Raw genomic sequence first — 19,406 nt, forward strand, 5'->3', positions numbered from 1 at the left:
GCCATACCGGGATTACAGTTGGGTTCAGTGGCTCTCAGCACCCGCACTGCACACATTATTCCAGTGCCCCTGCTTATGCACTGTGTCAAGAGGCTGGGTGTCTAACTCCAGGCAGTGAAGTCCCCGAGACAGCAAGGTGCCTAGGAGTTAGCAATTGCAACCCTGAACTGAAGTCCCCATTTTTGTACCTAGCCCCTGGGCACTTCAGCGCATGCTGAGCTCACAGTGGAAAGTGGGCTGGGGGCAGCCACAAGTCTACCCTGCAGGGGGGTGTTACATTTGCTATTTGGCAGTATTAGTGTCTGCTGAACGGGACCAAGAATGGGAACAGCATGGCAGGAGGGGGCGCTGCAGGTCAGGACAGAGGTGAGCTGGCAGAGCTCTGGGAAGTGGGAGGGACTGTGAACACTGGACCGGCAAAGAGGCACATTGGCAGGTCCATGAGGGAAAGCTTGCCCAGCCCTTGGCTGCACTGTGGCTGGGTTCCCATGATGTGATTAGCCCCTTGCTGTTGCATACATTCCATTCACCCACCTCATTTACACACAGCAAGAGTCAAAGAAAACAAATGTCTCATTATAAACCTCTCAAGGAAATAGTGTGGTTTTCTTCTACAACTGAGACGATTGTAAACTGACATGCTCCAGAGAAGCGTCATCACAAGAGCAGAAAGAGACCGTCCTGTTAATAAACAGACAGGGCAGGATATGCCTAAGGGGTGTGTCAGAAAGGCACTACATGGCAAGTAAAGATACTGCCATGGGTGTGGGGAGGGTGGGCTGATTGGCTGAGTAACTCTATATGCGCCATCCATGTTGTACAGCTGCACAGTTGGATTAAAACTTCACTGTGCTTACCTGCCAGCAGATTCTCCAGCTCTGCATTGTCAGCTCTCAGAGTGGGGACTGTGCTTCCCAGTACTGCACGGGGAAGGCAAAGGTAAGCTGAGAACCTTCTTCTGTCTTGCTGAATGCTATGTGCAGTGATTTGTTATATTGCAGCATGTCATAAATATAAAGGGAAGGGTAAACACCTTTAAAATCCCTCCTGGCCAGAGGAAAAACCCTTTCGCCTGTAAAGGGTTAAGAAGCTAGGATAACCTCACTGGCACCTGACCACAATGACCAATGAGGAGACAAGATACTTTCAAAGCTGGAGGGGGGGAGAAACAAAGGGTCTGGGTCTGTCTGTGTGATGCTTTTGCCAGGGACAGAACAGGAATGGAGTCTTAGAACTTTTAGTAAGTAATCTAGCTAGATATGCATTAGATTCTGTTTGTTCAAATGGCTGAGAAAATAAGCTGTGCTGAATGGAATGGATAGTCCTGTCTTTCTGTAACTTAAGATTTTGCCTAGAGGGATTCTCTATGTTTTGAATCTAATTACCCTGTAAGGTATTTCCCATCCTGATTTTACAGAGGTGATTCTTTTTACTTTTTCTTCTGTTAAAAATTTTCTTCTAAGAAACTCAATGTTTTTTCATTGTTCTTAAGATCCAAGGGTTTGGGACTGTGGTCACCTATACAAATTGGTGAGGATTTTTATCAAACCTTCCCCAGAAAGGGGGGTGCAAGGTTTTGGTGAGGATCTTTGGGGGGAAAGACGTTTCCAAACGGGCTCTTTCCTAATAAAATAAAACCGGTTAGATGTTTGGTGGTGGTAGAGAAATTCCAAGGGCAAAAGGTAAAATAGTTTGTACCTTGGGGAAGTTTTAACCTAAGCTGGTAAAAGTAAGCTTAGGAGGTTTTCATGCAGATCCCCACATCTGTACCCTAGCATTCAGAGTGCGGAAGGAACCCTGACAATGTCAAGGTTCCTTCCCCACTCTGAACTCTAGGGTACAGATGTGGGGACCTGCATGAAAACCTCCTAACCTTACTTTTACCAGCTTAGGTTAAAACTTCCCCAAGGTACAAACTATTTTACCTTTTGCCCTTGGACTCTCACTGCCACCACCAAACATCTAACTGGTTTTATTTTGACAGGTTTCAGAGTAGCAGCCGTGTTAGTCTGTATTCGCAAAAAGAAAAGAAGTACTTGTGGCACCTTAGAGACTAACCAATTTATTTGAGTATAAGCTTTCGTGAGCTACAGCTCACTTCATCGGATGCATTCAGTGGAAAATACAGTGAGGAGATTTATATACACACAGAACATGAAAAAATGGGTGTTACCATACACACTGTAAGGAGAGTGATCACTTAAGATGAGCTATTACCAGCAGGAGAGCCGGGGGAGGGGGGAGAGAAAATCTTTTGTAGTGATAATCAAGGTCGGCCACACGATCCATCGTCTACAGCCAAGCTCTATGATACAACCACATTTGCTCCAACCCCTCAGACAGAGACAAACACCTACAAGATCTCTATCAAGCATTCTTACAACTACAATACCCACCTGCCGAAGTTAAGAAACAAATTGACAGAGCCAGAAGAGTACCCAGAAGTCACCTACTACAGGACAGGCCCAAAAGAGAAAATAACAGAACGCCACTAGCCATCACCTTCAGCCCCCAACTAAAACCTCTCCAATGCATCATCAAGGATCTGCAACCTATCCTGAAGGACGATCCCTCACTCTCATAGATCTTTGGAGACAGGCCAGTCCTCACTTACAGACAGCCCCCCAACCTGAAGCAAATACTCACCAGCAACCACACACCACACAACAGAACCACTAACCCAGGAACCTATCCTTGCAACAAAGCCCGTTGCCAACTGTGTCCACATATCTATTCAGGGGACACCATCATAGGGCCTAATCACATCAGCCACACTATCAGAGGCTCGTTCACCTGCACATCCACCAACGTGATATATGTCATCATGTGCCAGCAATGCCCGTCTGCCATGTACATTGGTCAAACTGGACAGTCTCTACGTAAAAGAATAAATGGACACAAATCAGATGTCAAGAATTATAACATTCATAAACCAGTTGGAGAACACTTCAATCTCTCTTGTGACTCGATTACAGACCTAAAAGTGGCAATACTTCAACAAAAAAACTTCAAAAACAGACTCCAACGAGAGACTGCTGAATTGGAATTAATTTGCAAACTGGATACAATTAACTGAGGCTTGAATAGAGACTGGGAGTGGATGGGTCATTACACAAAGTAAAACTATCCCCATGTTTATTGCCCCCACCCCGCACTGTTCCTCACACGTTCTTGTTAACTGCTGGAAATAGCCCACCTTGATTATCACTACAAAATGTTGCCCCCAACCCCCGCTCTCCTGCTGGTAATAGCTCATTTTAAGTGACCACTCTTCTTACTGTGTGTATGATCACACCCATTTTTTCATGTTCTGTGTGTATATAAATCTCCTCACCGTATTTTCCACTGAATGCATCCGATGAAGTGAGCTGTAGCTCACGAAAGCTTATGCTCAAATAAATTGGTTAGTCTCTAAGGTGCCACAAGTACTCCTTTTCTTTTTGCGGTTTTATTTTATTAGGAAAGAGCCCGTTTGGAAACGTCTTTCCCCCCAAAATCTTCACCAAAACCTTGCACCCCCCTTCCTGGGGAAGGTTTGATAAAAATCCTCACCAATTTGCATAGGTAACCTGTCAAGGTTCCTCCCCCACTCTGAACTCTAGGGTACAGATGTGGGGACCTGCATGAAAACCTCCTAAGCTTACTTTCACCAGCTTAGGTTAAAACTTCCCCAAGGTACAAATTAATTTTATCCTTTGTCCCTGGATCTCCACTGCCACCATCAAACTCTAACTGGGTTTACTGGGAAACGTAGTTTGGACACGTCTTTCCCCCCCAAAATGCTCCCAACCTTGCACCCCACTTCCTGGGGAAAGTTTGGTAAAAATCCTCACCAATTGGCATAGGTGACCACAGACCCAAACCCTTGGATCTTAGAACAATGAAAAAGCATTCAGTTTTCTTACAAGAAGACTTTTAATAGAAGTAAAGAAATCACCTCTATAAAATCAAGATGGTAGATACCTTACAGGGTAATTAGATTCAAAACATAGAGAATCCCTCTAGGCAAAACCTTAAGTTACAAAAAAGACACACAGACAGAAATAGTCATTCTATTCAGCACAGTTCCTTTCTCAACCATTTAAAGAAATCACAATCTAACACATACCTAGCTAGATTACTTACTAAAAGTTCTAAGACTTTTCTATCCCCGGCAAAAGCAGCATACAGACAGACCCAGAACCTTTGTTTCTCTCCTCCTCCAAGCTTTTGAAAGTATCTTGTCTCCTCATTGGTCATTTTGGTCAGGTGCCAGCGAGGTTACCTTTAGCCTCTTAACCCTTTACAGGTAAGAGGATTTTTCCTCTGGCCAGGAGGGATTTGAAAGGGGTTTACCCTTCCCTTTATATTTATGACATAACCACAGACCCAAACCCTTGGATCTTAAGAACAATGAAAAAACATTGAGTTTCTTAAAAGAAGAATTTTTAACAGAAGAAAAAGTAAAAAGAATCACCTCTGTAACATCAGGATGGGAAATACCTTACAGGGTAATTAGATTCAAAACATAGAGAATCCCTCTAGGCAAAATCTTAAGTTACAGAAAGACAGGACTATCCATTCCATTCAGCACAGCTTATTTTCTCAGCCATTTGAACAAACAGAATCTAATGCATATCTAGCTAGATTACTTACTAAAAGTTCTAAGACTCCATTCCTGTTCTGTCCCTGGCAAAAGCATCACACAGACAGACCCAGACCCTTTGTTTCTCCCCCCCCTCCAGCTTTGAAAGTATCTTGTCTCCTCATTGGTCATTGTGGTCAGGTGCCAGTGAGGTTATCTTAGCTTCTTAACCCTTTACAGGCGAAAGGGTTTTTCCTCTGGCCAGGAGGGATTTTAAAGGTGTTTACCCTTCCCTTTATATTTATGACACAGCACAACAGAGAAGTGACTTGCTGTAGGACGGGGTGCACCAGGCTCACAGCTCAGACCCAGCATCCTGCTGAGTTCACACCTGGCTTGTCCTATGGCTCAGTGGCATGAATAAAGTGGAACCATTCCATGTGTAGAAGAACCATGTTTATCTCCAGACAACTGCACTCCCCACGGAGATTCTCCCACAACGGAGTTGCAGTCTGTGTAGTGTAACACAATGAAATAGTTCAGGGCTTGTTTCCTTTCACTCCACCCAGAGTGTCAGCCCATGCATGCTCACAGGGAGCCTTTTCTGCATCTTGGAAGATGCTGTGGCACTAGAAACATTTCTCTCTCGTTCCCGGAGCAGAATGCTGTGTAAAGAAATCTGTCCTCTCTGTGGCCTCTTCTTGTTCTGGTTTCAAAGTTCCCTTGACCAGGATGGTCCCGAGGTAACTTTCAGGGTGGATCTGGAGGGTCGAGGGGTACTCACCATCAGCTATAAACAGGAAGAAGTATGTTCGCTTGTTTCCTTCATTTGCAGACTCCTGACAGCAAGTCAATAAAGGGCTCCTATTCCAAGGTGGAGCCTTCTGAGGCCAGAAGTTACTTAATGGCCAAGTGAGGAGCAGGGGACTTGCCACATTTCCTCTGTCTCTGAATCCTGAGATGTTAACCATTAAGGGTGCCTGGCTGTCTCTAGGGGCAGTACATGGGAGCTGCAATGCATGTACTTAAGGGCCAATGCTGCCAAGTAAATATAAACCACCTAGGGACTTGATCATGTTGTTTAGACACAACCCTGAGTAAGGGGCCATGCAGAGCCCAGCTGCCCCCAGAGAAACATGGGAAGGTTTGTGCCTCAGCAAACTGCTTGCTGCACAGGAGGATGGCAGGTAATGCACATCCTGGTGCATCCTGCTCCTGTGACACCCAGCACACTCCACAGGCTGATGCACAGGAAACACTATGTATTGGGGCTTTGACTCCTCCCCACCCCTTCGAGAGGACTTATACCCCATCCCTGGTGTGCCTGGAGGTAGCAGCCCCTGTTCCACATTGACTGTGACTGTCCCTGGTACTCACACAGGGTTCTGTAGTGCATGTGACAGGGACCCTGGCCCCTCATACCCAATGGGCTGGGTCAAGCACCCCAAGCAAGAATGTTCTCTTCTGAGAGTAAGGGACAGTGGGCTGCTTTTTTTCTCTCTGGCACCAGTGAAGTAAGCCGTTGGAGCTGGGAGCCCCTCCCAAACCAACCACCACAAAGGTAGCAGGGGTCTGCTACCTCAGCCGGGAGTTTGTGACAAGAGCCAAATGCAGACCGTGGCAGTCTCAGCCACAGATTCTTTATCGGGCCAAACACAAGGAACTGTGTCAACGCAGCAATGAACCAATGCAAGCAATGGTAATAATGTCCCTGTGACTCCCTGTATAGCATCTGTGCATGTAGGTCTGCTGGCTTCCAGCAGCCTGCCCCTCTGTGCTGAGGCTGTGGCCCGCACTAGAGCTCCTCTGACACTCTCAACACTAAATCCTCTTGCTCGTGAAGCTGGGATTCCCCTGGGAGATGCCCATTGGTGGATGTGGCTGCCCTGAAATCAACAGCCACAAGGCTATTGTCACCAGGCCAGAAGAGGCTCCTTAGCTGCTGACTCAGGTGGTCCCAGGGAGTGTATGTAGTTATCTAAGTCGGGCTGTGCCTCTCCTCTCCATCCTTTCTGCTTCCTGGAGCCTCTAGACAGAAGGCATTCTGGCTCTTTGTTGGCTTCCCCTGAGCTGACATTTCCAAGACACTTGCTGGAGTTTGCAGCGAGTGCTTTACGCTTCTTAACCTGGGGCTGGGTCTGATGTTTGGCCTGATAGGCTGCGGGGATTAAAGGCTTAAAGGGATCTGGCTGCTCAGAACAAGCAGAGTCGCCTAAGGGATTTGTCACACAGGTGGGTTACTAGCCCCAGCAGCACCTAGGCATTTAAACAAGGGAACCATGCCCCCTTTGCCTGGAAAAGTCCAGCGCTGTGAGGAAAGTCTTCTAGGCAGATTTAGGCCAGAACAGGGCCCTGTGCTGCGCTTCAGCACAAGTGAATGGCCCTGGCCTCTCCTCTCCATCCAGAGCACAGAGACAGAGTCTTCCTGACACTGGAGCTCAGCTGCTAATGCTTCCTCTCCTGCCCACAAGGCACAAGCACAACAAGCAAGGGCTGCACTCATGCCCAGCTCACTCTGGGGTGCAGTGCCAGGGGGAGGGAGCTGTTATATTATTAGAAGCTGGTTATGCTGAGCCCTCCTTTTCCATCCATGAACCCACAGCCTGTGGGTATTACTAAAAGATCCCTGATCTTTGCAGTGCATCAAAACCCAGGTGCACATTTTGGGAGTTGGGCTGAGTTTAATGCACAGGAAGAAATGCATCACCCATGCAGGACGGCACTATAAAGTCCAGGGTGTTGTGGGAGTGTAAGCCTTCTTAAAGGGTACGTCCCATGCAAATGGAACATTGTGGCCCTATTCCAACTGCTTTGCACCCTCTGTTCTCATCGCCAATTAATTCAGGAAGGTAGCTTTTTTACACTTATCGGGAGCTACTGAAAATAATGACTCATCATCAAGAATCAGGCTCAGTGTCTCTGGAAAACCCCTCTGGCTGGGGAAAATCAGCATAATTAGATACGTCTCTGACATCAGGCAGACCAAGGGTTAGTCTGACTTGTAGGGGGAACCAGAACTCACAAGGTGAATGCAGGGCTGTGAGAAATGCCCCACAGGCCTGCATTAGGGAATGTACCCTCCTGTAAATGTACATACTGAATACACTGCAAATATCCCCTGCACGCGGAGATGGAAACAAGTTCCGCTGCATAGCACAGCCCTGGCCAGTACCGCTCATGTCAGGCTCGGTCAGACAAAGCAGCACCACCATCAGTCCTGCAGGGAACAGGGTGACTCAGGCTTGCCACTCTCTGATTTCTAGTGTGCAGACCAACCGTACCAGCTTTCCAGGCTCCTCAGTCTCTGGATTCAGGGACATGTGTCTAGATGGACTGATGCTCAACCTATTCGAATGAGAGAAGGCAGCTGTTACATTCCGATCAGGAACTGGATTGTGGATGTTCCAGGGCTTGGGGTCAGGCCTATTGTTATATAAATCTGGATCCCATTCCAACACCCAGGAAACCCTCTCAGAACCACAGTACGCCCTTCTTCCCAAAGATCACAGCATGGCTCGCCTTCACTCCCCCCCTTAAAGTCAGTCAAGCCCAAGTTCCCCCAAGCTCTGGGCTCACAGGCTCAGGCCACTAAGGCACCTCAATTCCACAGCCAACAGCACACAAGGGAGCGGGGTGGCCAGCCTTTGCCTGCCCTTACCCAAAGAAGATGTGGTCCTTTCAGTGTGGGGTCAAACACGACTCAGCCCTACGGCTTTCAGGCATGTAGTCGAGTACCTTTGCCTTGCAGGTGGGCCTGAGCTGTATGCGGGGCACTGAGGAGAGACGGTACATCGCTGACTGTCAACCACCATTCCGCCTCCTTGACGCTGGGCTCCTTATCAGCCTGGGCCAGGCTGCAGGGTAGTGTAGAGCAGAGCACAGTGGCTCTTGCTTGCAGGTCAGCTAGACAGAGAGATGCTCGCCAGAGATCAGCTGTGCATGGCCAAAGCAGAAATGTCACCCAGCATGACAAACAGAGGAAGCACTTGAGGGCACTGCTGGGACAGGCCTTAGGTCAGGGCCTGTCTCCATGGAGAGTTAAAAGCCATCAGCAAAGGGCCACCAGAGATCAGAAAGAGCATCAGCTTTAGAAAGGAAAATTAATAAGGGCTGGTCTACACCAGAATTGCTGCAGCAGCTGTTCTGATGTAGCTGCACCGATGTAGCGCGGCTAGTGCTCTATGCCAGCAGGAGAGAGCTCTCTCCTCAGCATAATTACTCCACCTCCGCGCCCAGCAGTAGCTTCTCCCACTGACAGAGCACTGTCCACAGCAGCCCTGAGGTCTGTGTAACGTACGACGCTTGGGAGCGGTGGCTTTTCCACACCCCACTATACTGAAGTAAGCACTAGTGTGTACAAGCACTAAGGCTCCTGGAGGCAGTGCCTTCTAATCAGCTGCGACACAGCTGGATTGCCACATCACACACACCTGTTCATAGGAATCCCATTCTGATTCAGCAGGAATCATTAGACTGCCTGACCTTTATGTTATAGCTACATCATCAACTCTAAGGACCTTGTGTCTGCCTGATGGCTGACAAACCAGTTTCCCAAGGGAGGGCTGACTCTCCCCTGCTTCCTCTGGCTGGGGAGGTGGGTGGGATTGGGGGCGCTGCAGAGCCAGGATCCAGTGGGGGGCACCTGACCACCTCTGAGGAGGACACCTGCTTTGTTTTATTATTTGTTTATGTGGATTTATGCAACCAGCTAAACAGGCAGCCTAACTGCTCAAATTACCCTCCCCTCCATAATTCTCAGCCCTCATAATGCTCCCTCATTTTCAAATGCCCAGCAAAAAAGAGAAGCTAATTCTAATGCCGCGGGTGCCCCCACAGAGAGTGCCCTGCAAATAGCCCCATGGTTATACCAACAGGGAATCTCTCTGGATACCCACTGTGGTAGCCACTTCAATGGTTAGGAAGCTGGCAGATGATTCCCTATGCAAGAAGGCAGGAGATCTAGGTTCTGTCACTCCCCTGTGAATTTGGGTGAGTTACTGAACCATTGCTTCTTTTTGTCTGTTTAGACTGCAAGCTCTGCAGGACAAGAACTGCCTCTTACCATGTGTTTGTACAGCACCTAGCACAACAGAGACCTGATCTCAGTTGGGGCCTCAAGATGCTCCCATGATATACAGACTGATTATGATAGCAAGGCTTGGGGAGAGAAGTTGTCTACGTGGCAGACATACTATGTTACATATCATGTGCTATGTACTCAGAACCATTACCAGATTCATGCTGACGCACAGCCTGCAACAACAGCGTGCCGTTGTTGCCAATAAGGCCAATGGCATTTTGGGATGTATAAGTAGGGGCATTGCCAGCAGATCGAGGGATGTGATCGTTCCCCTCTATTCGACACTGGTGAGGCCTCATCTGGAGTACTGTGTCCAGTTTTGGGCCCCACACTACAGGAAGGATGTAGAAAAATTGGAAAACGTCCAGCGGAGGGCAACAAAAATGATTAGGGGACTGGAACACATGACTTCTGAGGAGAGGCTGAGGGAACTGGGATTGTTTAGTCTGCGGAAGAGAAGAATGAGGGGGGAATTTGATAGCTGCTTTCAACAACCTGAAAGGGGGTTCCAAAGAGGATGGATCTAGACTGTTCTCAGTGGTAGCAGATGACAGAACAAGGAGTAATGGTCTCAAGTTGCAGTGGGGGAGATTTAGGTTGGATATTAGGAAAAACTTTTTTACTATGAGGGTGGTGAAACACTGGAATGCGTTACCTTGGGAGGCGGTGGAATCTCCTTCCCTAGAAGTTTTTAAGGTCAGGCTTGACAAAGCCCTGGCTGGGATGATTTAGTTGGGGATTGGTCCTGCTTTGAGCAGGGGATTGGACTAGATGACTTCCTGAGGTCCCTTCCAACCCTGATATTCTATGATTCTATGGTTCAGCTAAGCTCCATCTGGCAGATGAACAAACTAAGGCAGAGAACACTGATTTGTCCAAAGCCATACAGGAAATCCACAGCAGAGTCTGACTACTCCTGAGGGCATTCTGAGCCAAAAAATTAAAAATTCTACACTGAAAAATTAAAAATTCTGCACACAATATTTTTAAATTCTGCAAGTTTTATTTGTCAATAAATAAATGCGGAGGCTCCAGCATGGCAGTGGGAGCACAGGCCACTGGCTGCACGAAGGTGGGAGATCACCCTGCAGCCCCTCCACCACCACGACCCGGGCTCAGTGGTGATGCTGCACCCAACCCTGATACAGCACAAGGGCTGGGCCTGCCCCAGAAATACCCTGGGGCCCTGCCCCTCTGTGCCAGGTGCATCAGGTATGGGGAAGGCAAGCTCAACCAGGCAGGATCCAAGTGTGAAGGAGCGTGGGGGGTGGGGGGGCGGGGGAGGGCAGCTTCAGATGTGGGGTGAGAGGTTTCTGTGTGGGACAATCTGGGTGCTGGCAGCTCAGTCTGGGGGGTCTGGGTGTAGGGGGATCTGGATGCACAGAGGCTCATTAAGGGTGTTCCAGGTACAGGGGCAATGGGACTCTGCAGGGGCTTCCAGGTGAAGGCGGCTGGGGCTCAGCGGGGAGAGGGTGTTTGGGTGTGGGGATCTTAGCAGGGGAGTCTGGGTGCTGGGGGAGTGGAGCTTGGGGGTGGGGGTCTGGGTGCAGCTAGTTGGGGGTCATGGGGGGTGGGGTCTGTATGTGGAGGCTCATCAGGGTGGGGGTTTAAGTGCAAGGAGCTCAGTGAGGGTGTTCTGGGTGCAGAGGTGGGGTTCTGGAGGCTGGGGATCTAGTTGCAGGGGGGCTCCAGATGCAGGGGTTGAGGTTCAGTGGGGTGGAATTCAGGTATGGAGGGCTGGGGGGTCTGGGTGTACAGGGTGAGATTTGGCAGGGAGCGGGTATGGGAGGTCCAGATGCATAGGGGTTGGATGGATGGGGGAGCAGCTCCCCATACAGTGACCCCTCCCCCTGCAGCTGAGGAGTGATAGGGGAAGGAAGTGGGGAGGATGCTGAGCTTCCTGCAGCCGAGGGAGGTTTTGGGGGGTGGGTCTGACATAGTCCCAGCCACTCTTTGCAGGGGAAGAGGAAGCCCATTTCTCTCCCACCTCCAGCTCTGCTGGGACTAGCTACTGATCCCGGCACAGCATAGGAGTCACTGGCTGGGGTGTCCCCAGCCCTGCAGTGATTTACCTCTCTGCCAATTGCTCCTGGTGCCTGAAACGAAGTTCCTGCACTGTGAGGGAGAGGTGCGTGACCACTCTTGCAGCTTCCCTTTGCTTCCCTGTCAGAAAGTCATTTTTCTGCAGGGAAGCAAAGAAATCTGTGGGGGACATTAATTCTGCGCACACACAGTGGTGCAAAATTTCCCCAGGAATAAGAGTCTGGCTCTATTTCAGGAGCTCCTGGCTATTAGCCTGTGCCTTAGAAACCAGGGTTATTGAAACACACCATATCCACTAAGGGACTGGCAGGCCACCATGGAACCCCATTATACTATCCCCCTGGAGGCAGTGCTGTGGTTATGGAGGAACCACAAAGGGAGCTTGAAATGAAAAGAGTTTTTTTCTGAGGGTCCAGATTTCCAAGTACCCAGTCAGCACCTACAACTTGGGCCAGATTTTCAAGTGAACTCAGTGCTAAACATGCACAGAACATGCAGAGCTCTTTGGACAGTGTGGTTGCAGGGTGCAAAGGCCTTCTGGAAATTCCAGCCCTAATGTATGTATAATCTCAGTTTCCTTGTTCAGCATTGTTGTGGTTAAGAACCTAAGAACGGCCATGCTGGGTCAGACTAATGGTCCATCTAGCTCAGTATCCTGTCTTCCGACAGTGGCCAATGCCAAGTGCTTCAGAGGGAATGAACAGAACAAGGCAATTATTGGGTGTTCCATCCCATGTCATCCAGTCCCAGCTTCTGGCCATCAGAGGCTTAGGGACACCCAGAGCATGGGAATGCATCCCTGACCATCTTAGCTAATAGCCATTGATGGACCAATTTTCCATGAATTTATCTCATTTTTTTTTAACCCTGTTATAGTCTTGGCCTTTTACAGCATCTTCTGGCAATGAGTTACACAGGTTGACTGTGTGTTGTGTGAAGAAGTACTTGCTTTTGTTTGCTTTAAACCTGCTGCCTGTTAATTTCATTGGGTGAGCCCTAGTTCTTGTGTTATGTGAAGGGGTAAATAACCCTTCATTACTCATTTTCTCCACACCAGTCATGATTTTATAGACCTCCATCATATCCCCTCTTAGACATCTCTTTTCCAAGGTGAACAGTCCCAGTCTCATATGGAAGCTGTTCCATACCCCTCATCATTTTTGTTGCCCTTCTCTGGTTTGACACTGACAGTAACGAACAGTGAGGCTGATATTAGCAGGATCCAGGAGGACAGTATTCAATTTGCCCCAGAAAGAGAGAGAGGCATGTCTAGAGTCCTAGCTCAGCACATGCAATCATGCGTCCTCCTAGTGGGTGGTCCTAAAGCAGTGAGGCCTCTTTGGTTAGCTCAAGTAGGAGGGGTTTTGGTTTAAGAGCTGAAAGTCTCTGCTTTGATTCCATACTGCTGACTATATCTGTATATAAGCAGACCTGCTCATTACATAGGGGTGGTGCTTGTTATTGCACATAACATAACTTCTGTGTGGCAAATGCACATTTCCTGCACTGGGCATCTTGGCTCCTGGTGCCCAGGTCCTACGTGAATGGGGGGTGGGAAGCAGGTTCGCCCTGCGCAGCTGTTTCACTGCTAGAGCTTGTGACCCTTGGCCTGCTGAGTAACTGTTTGCAGAGGATTAGTAACTCTGGCAGCTGCCCCATCCCCCTTGTTGCAAATGAAGGTGGGTTGTTTTGTTCATTTCAGGTCATTATTCTCTTTACACGTGACAGAGGAAAAAAACCAAAAAGCAGAAATGGCATGCATGGAAAGAATTCTTTAACCCAGAGGCGGAAGCAAGCTCCCACATCAATGGGTGCACAATATACCAAGGAGCGGGGGGCTCAGTAGGTGGATGTTGGGTCAGAGCGTGCCCAGGCCTGTGGGGTCGCTGACCTCACCATGGGTATGCGGGGGTCTGTGCCCTATGTGTGACTAGGGGGCTAATTCCTGTTCCACCTCTCCCTGAGCTCTAGCCAACTTCCAGTGGGAGTGTTATCCCCAACCCCACTCCAGGCTCTTGGCCTCATGGGCCCCCTCGGACCCAGCACGATGATGTCAGCGGCAGCAACAGTGGGATCCGGGCATGGCCAGGGCAGGCGACATGCACAAATGTGAATGTCACTACGACCCCACGCACTAGGTCGCCACATCATGCACTCAACTTTGGCTCAGCAGCCCCTCCGTCATGAGGGATGGCTGGGTCAAACCTGAGTGATGCTGCGGCCTTGTGCACCGTACTGCATCCCACTCACGGCCAGGCCAAATCTAAATGGTGCTGTGTGTTCTGCTGGTGCAACGGAACCCACCCTAGAGCCACCCATGCTCTCACCTGGTACCGCTGTGGGCTGTGAGGAGAGCACAAAGTACGCCCTGCGCGGTATGCTGTCTCCAGGCATGTCCGTGGGTGTATAATGGGTTATTGACTGGGATTCTGTCTCTGCACCACTGATTAGTATCATCAGAGTTCAGCCCATGCCTTGGGCCACATATGGGTTGCTGTTGTCTACAATCTGCCTCTTTTGCAGACCATATCCAGGACAGGCTTCCTAGCCATTTCTTTGCTGAGCACAACTTGAACCTGCAGGCAGAGCGAGTGACTGATATTAGTAATTCCTATCAGACAGATACAAATCTTTGGCAAGCAACACCACCAAAGATCCTACCTATCTGCAGTAGACAGGGTCAGGAAATACATTACATACTAATAGCCTCCATTTCTCTTATCTTGTTCGTGGCTGCTGCAGTCACACCATGTTAGGCTCCAGCTCTACAATATCTTCCATTAGTTTATCCATCCATACGGTCACTGCTATGCCCCTCATTGGGAAGAGGAGACAGGAGCTGGTTATAATGAAGATGAAGTGGATTTGTCATTGAGGCTGCTGGACACAGACAGAGCCTGTGGGTCACTCAGATTTACCTCAGATTAAATAAACTCACCTGGAGATTATTAGTGTTATCATACCAGGTATCTTAAATCCTAGCCTGGATTTCCAGGCAGGGAAGGGATTTCTCACTGTGTTATGGGAACATTTAGCCTGAGCTGGACTGGTTTGGACTGGTTCCCAAACCTTTTACTCCAGCCTCCCACCAACTGTACTGTCTGTTTGAAGGACCCACCATTCTGTATTGTAATAAAGCTGCCCATGACCTGAGGACCCCCCTACAGCCAGAGGTTACCCTGCAGCACCCAGCCTCTGGTTCCCCCTCTTCAGGGGCTTCTTAACCAGACTCCACACAGACTTGCCTTGTCCCTTTACCACCCCTTCTAAGGGGCCCATGGTTAGTCACATAAATAAATAAAGCTCCAAAAGAAAATTCAAATTTCTACAACACAGTCCCCCTGTCTTACCCTCCCAGGCTTTTCCTGCCTGTAGTCTCAGGAGGGAAAGCCCACAGCCCAGCTCTTTCTGCTGGAGCCTGCTCACTCCCAGTAGTCTCCAGTTCAGCTGACTCCCTAGCTTTCCTGCCTTGAGTCTCTAGCTCTGACTTCCAAACCCCCTGGTATCAGGGTCTTCTCTGCAGGGAACTTCCCAGAACTTACTGCCCTTCCCCCTTCATTCCAGCCCCTGCTGCCTTTTGTAGGGAATGACTTGATTGAACCCAGGTGTGACTCTTTAGGAATCAGGTTTGTCTAGCCCCAGGCCTCCAGCCCCTATGGAGCAAGCCCCCTTGTCACATGTGCACACCCCCCCCCCCATATATATAAGTTACTGTTGCTTGCTAAGAGCTGTCCTACCAGGCTGTGGAATGCCATGTAGAGTGGGGGTGCCATCCAGACCCCTTCTCCCCACTTCTCAGTCCTGAAGCCCTCTACTCCTCCTCCCCAGACAATCTGGTCCCCAAGCCCTCTTGCTCTTGCTCCCAGCCCTGCTCTCCCTGCAGTCCCAGCCGGCACCTCTCACCACACTGTCCACCCCCTGGCTCTGGTCACTTCCTCTGCGCTGCTGCTGCCTGGATGCTGCTCCATACACTGCAGCCCGCTGCCCCAGACCAGCCAACGTGCTGCATTTCTCTCTGTAAAATCCCAAGCTGATATTTGGGCTATTGCCTGCCATGTGTCCCACATTTTAAAAAGCAATTTCCACTGCATGATGTTCTCTCTCTCTCTCGTATTGGGCATCATGTTAGTCAAACAAAACCAAGAATATTTCTGATTTACATTACATTGGTAACTTGCATGGAGTTACATTGGGTAACAAATGACAATGACAAATAGATTGATAGATTCCAAGGCCAGAAGGGACCACTGTGATCAACTAGCCTGGCCTCATGAATAACACAGGCCAGAGACATGTCCCCAAATAATTCCTTTTGAACTAGTACATGTCTTTTTAAAAAGTCCAATCTTGAAATATTATCAGTGTAAAAGGGATGCACAGATGAAATAACCAAATCCGTCTTAGGGTCCTAGCCACTTACTTCTGGAGAGTGTCCCAAATTCAGACGGGTGCTGCTAACTTCATCTCTTTGAAGTACCTGAAAGAGGTTTAGAATCACACAGTAGCCAGACAGCTGCTTCTAGGCTTCTACCTGCATAGGTTCCGATATGTGGCTTATTCCAGCAGGTATACAAAGTAATGTACATTTACAAAACGGAGCTCAGCTGACTTCAGTGGGACCAGGATTTCAGACGACTTGAATAAATGACCCTAGGGCTGAAACCTCTCCGTATCTGGGAAGCCAGAGCCTTTTGTTTTCTCAGTATATTCCAGCACATATGCCTTGGACATGCTGCATAGCTGTCCTAATGTGTCATTTTGAATGCAGTCAGCCCCACTTTGGGGGCTGTTATGCGTGTGTGATTCTGAGCTTACAGAGGAGCCTGTGGAATTGGAGTGACATTACCAGTTTGTTTCATACAGCCCATTGCAAGGCTATAACTTTCGTGGACTACTAAATGAGGCCAGCTTCGAAGCAGTGCCTGCAAGATGAACAGCTGTGTGTTGCCTTAACAGTCCCCATAGTTATCCATCCCCATCACCCTATACTTCCCAGGCCATTCCCCCCGTTCTGTTGCTCACACTTCATTATTTTCTCTTCTCCTCCCCCCAACCTTTTTATCGTTGGAGCTTTCAGCACCCCCACCCCCGCCCCCACACCTCCCCCCCCCCACACACACACTAACTGGGATGAAGTGTTTTCCTGAATTTGATTAAAATATAGAAATGGGCACTTCCTGATGTCCCAGCTGAGCTACATCCTGAAATTGTGGGCCAGTGGATTACTAGAACTGATCAAAGCATTCAGGCCAAAGGAGAGAACCTCAGAGTATTACAGACTAACATGGCTGCTACTCTGAAACCAGTATCCGCAAAAAGAAAAGGAGTACTTGTGGCACCTTAGAGACTAACAAATTTATTAGAGCATAAGCTTTCGTGGGCTACAGCTCACTTCATCGGATGCAAAATTACCACCCTTAAATCTTTGACTGAGTGGCCACAAAGGTTGAAGTGTTCTCCGCCCAGTTTTTGAATGTTATGATTCCTGATGTCAGATTTAAGTCCATTTATTCTTTTGACTGGTTTGGCCAATGTACATGGCAGAGAGGCATTAGAATAATAGAATATCAGGGTTGGAAGGGAACTCAGGAGGTCATCTAGTCCAATCCCCTGCTCAAAGCAGGACCAATGCCCAACTAAATCGTCCCAGCCAGGGCTTTGTCAAGCCTGACCTTGAAAACATCTAAGGAAGGAGATTTGACCACCTCCCTAGGTAACGCATTCCAGTGCTTCACCACCCTCCTCGTGAAAAAGTTTTTCCTAATATCCAACCTAAACCTCCCCCACTGCAACTTGAGACCATTACTCCTTGTTCTGTCATCAGCTACCACTGAGAACAGTCTAGAGCCATCCTCTTTGGAACCCCCTTTCAGGTAGTTGAAAGCAGCTATTAAATCCCCCCTCATTCTTCTCTTCCTCAGACTAAACAATCCCAGTTCCCTCAGCCTCTCCTCAGAAGTCATGTGTTCCAGTCCCCTAATCATTTTTGTTGCCCTCCGCTGGACGTTTTCCAATTTTTCTACATCCTTCCTGTAGTGTGGGGCCCAAAACTGGACACAGTACTCCAGATGAGGCCTCACCAGTGTTGAATAGAGGGGAATGATCATTTCCCTCGATCTGCTGGCAATGCCCCTACTTATACATCCCAAAATGCCATTGGCCTTCTTGGCAACAGGGGCACACTGTAGACTCATATTCAGCTTCTTGTCCACTTCGTCCTTTTCTGCAGAACTGCTGCCGAGCCATTCGGTCCCTAGTCTGTAGCGGTGCATGGGGTTCTTCTGTCCTAAGTGCAGGACTCTGCACTTGTCCTTGTTGAATCTCATCAGATTTCTTTTGGCCCAATCCTCCAATTTGTCTAGGGCCCTCTGTATCCCATCCCTACGGACCAGTGTATCTACCTCTCCTCCCAGTTTAGTGTCATCTGCAAACTTGCTGAGGGTGCAATCCACACCATCCTCCAGATCATTTATGAAGATATTGAACAAAACCAGCCCCAGGACCGATCCTTGGGGCCCTCCGCTTGGTACCAGCTGCCAACTAGACATGGAGCCATTGATCACTACCCGTTGAGCCCGACAATCTAGCCAACTTTCTGTCCATCTTATAGTCCATTCATCCAGCCCATTCTTCTTTAACTTGCTGGCAAGAATACTGTGGGAAACCGTGTCAAAAGCTTTGCTAAAGACAAGGAACAACACGTCCACCGCTTTCCCCTCATCCACAGAGCCAGTTATCTCGTCATAGAAGGCAATTAGATTAGTCAGGCATGACTTGCCTTTGGTGAATCCATGCTGACTGTTCCTGATCACTTTCCTCTCCTCTAAGTGCTTCAGAATTGATTCCTGGAGGACCTGCTCCATGATTTTTCCAGGGACTGAGGTGAGGCTGACTGGCCTGTAGTTCCCAGGATCCTCCTCCTTCCCTTTTTTAAAGATGGGCACTACATTAGCCTTTTTCCAGTCATTGCTGGTACATGATGGCATATATCACATTGTATATCACATGGTAGATGTGCAGGTGAACAAGCCCCTGATGGCGTGGCTAATGTGATTAGGTCCTATGATGATGCCACTTGAATAAATATGTGGACAGAGTTGGCATCAGGCTTTGTTGCAAGGATAGCTTCCTGGGTTATTAGTTTTGTTGTGTGGTGTGTGGTTGCTGGTGAGTATTTGCTTCAAGTTGGGGGGCTGTCTGTAAGCCAGGTCTGGTCTGTCTCCCAAGATCTGTGAGCGTGAGGGATCATTTTTCAGGATAGGTTGTAAATCTTTGATGATGCACTGGAGAGGCTTTAGTTGGGGGCTGAAGGTGACGGCTAGTGGCGTTCTGTTATTTTCTTTGTGGGCCTGTCCTGTAGTAGGTGACTTCAGGGTACTCTTCTGGCTCTGTCAATCTGTTTTTTCTCTTCAGCAGGTGGGTATTGTAGTTTTAAGAATGCTTGATATAGATCCTGTAGGTGTTTGTCTCTGTCTGAGGGATTGGAGCAAATGCAGTTGTATCTTAGAGCTTGGCTGTAGACAATGGATCGCATGGTGTATCCTGGATGGAAGCTGGAGGCAAGTAGGTAAGTATAACATTCAAAAACCAGTAGGAGAACACTTCAACCTCTGTGGCCACTCAGTAAAAGATTTAAGGGTGGCAATTCTGCATCCGATGAAGTGAGCTGTAGCTCACGAAAGCTTATGCTCAAATAAATGTATTAGTCTCTAAGCTGCC

The 19,406-nt window shown here is 48.7% G+C and overlaps 1 protein-coding gene and 1 long non-coding RNA gene across 5 annotated transcripts in view; one reads left to right on the forward strand and one right to left on the reverse strand.

Moving 5' to 3' along the window:
* The first annotated feature begins 804 nt into the window (after positions 1 to 804).
* Positions 805 to 19,406, forward strand: part of LOC140899057 (ectonucleoside triphosphate diphosphohydrolase 8-like) — a 62,288-nt gene continuing 43,686 nt past the window's right edge. For 2 of the 3 annotated variants that reach the window (XM_073313798.1, XM_073313800.1), the window contains exon 1: positions 805 to 939. The gene's annotated coding sequence lies outside the window, so the exon portion shown is untranslated. Of the gene's footprint in view, positions 940 to 11,543; positions 12,245 to 19,406 lie in introns of those variants that run through there. The other variant, XM_073313799.1, reaches the window with a different exon arrangement.
* Positions 4,909 to 8,624, reverse strand: LOC140899059 (uncharacterized). 2 transcript variants are annotated; one of them, XR_012155210.1, is made up of 3 exons: positions 8,300 to 8,624; positions 7,846 to 7,909; positions 4,909 to 5,354 (listed from the first exon to the last, which is right to left on the reverse strand). It is a non-coding gene; the product is annotated as an uncharacterized lncRNA (long non-coding RNA). The 2 variants fall into 2 exon arrangements; XR_012155209.1 differs by having other exon boundaries at positions 8,223 to 8,624.

Source organism: Lepidochelys kempii, chromosome 16, assembly GCF_965140265.1.
Source record: "Lepidochelys kempii isolate rLepKem1 chromosome 16, rLepKem1.hap2, whole genome shotgun sequence".
NCBI lineage: Eukaryota > Metazoa > Chordata > Testudines > Cheloniidae > Lepidochelys > Lepidochelys kempii.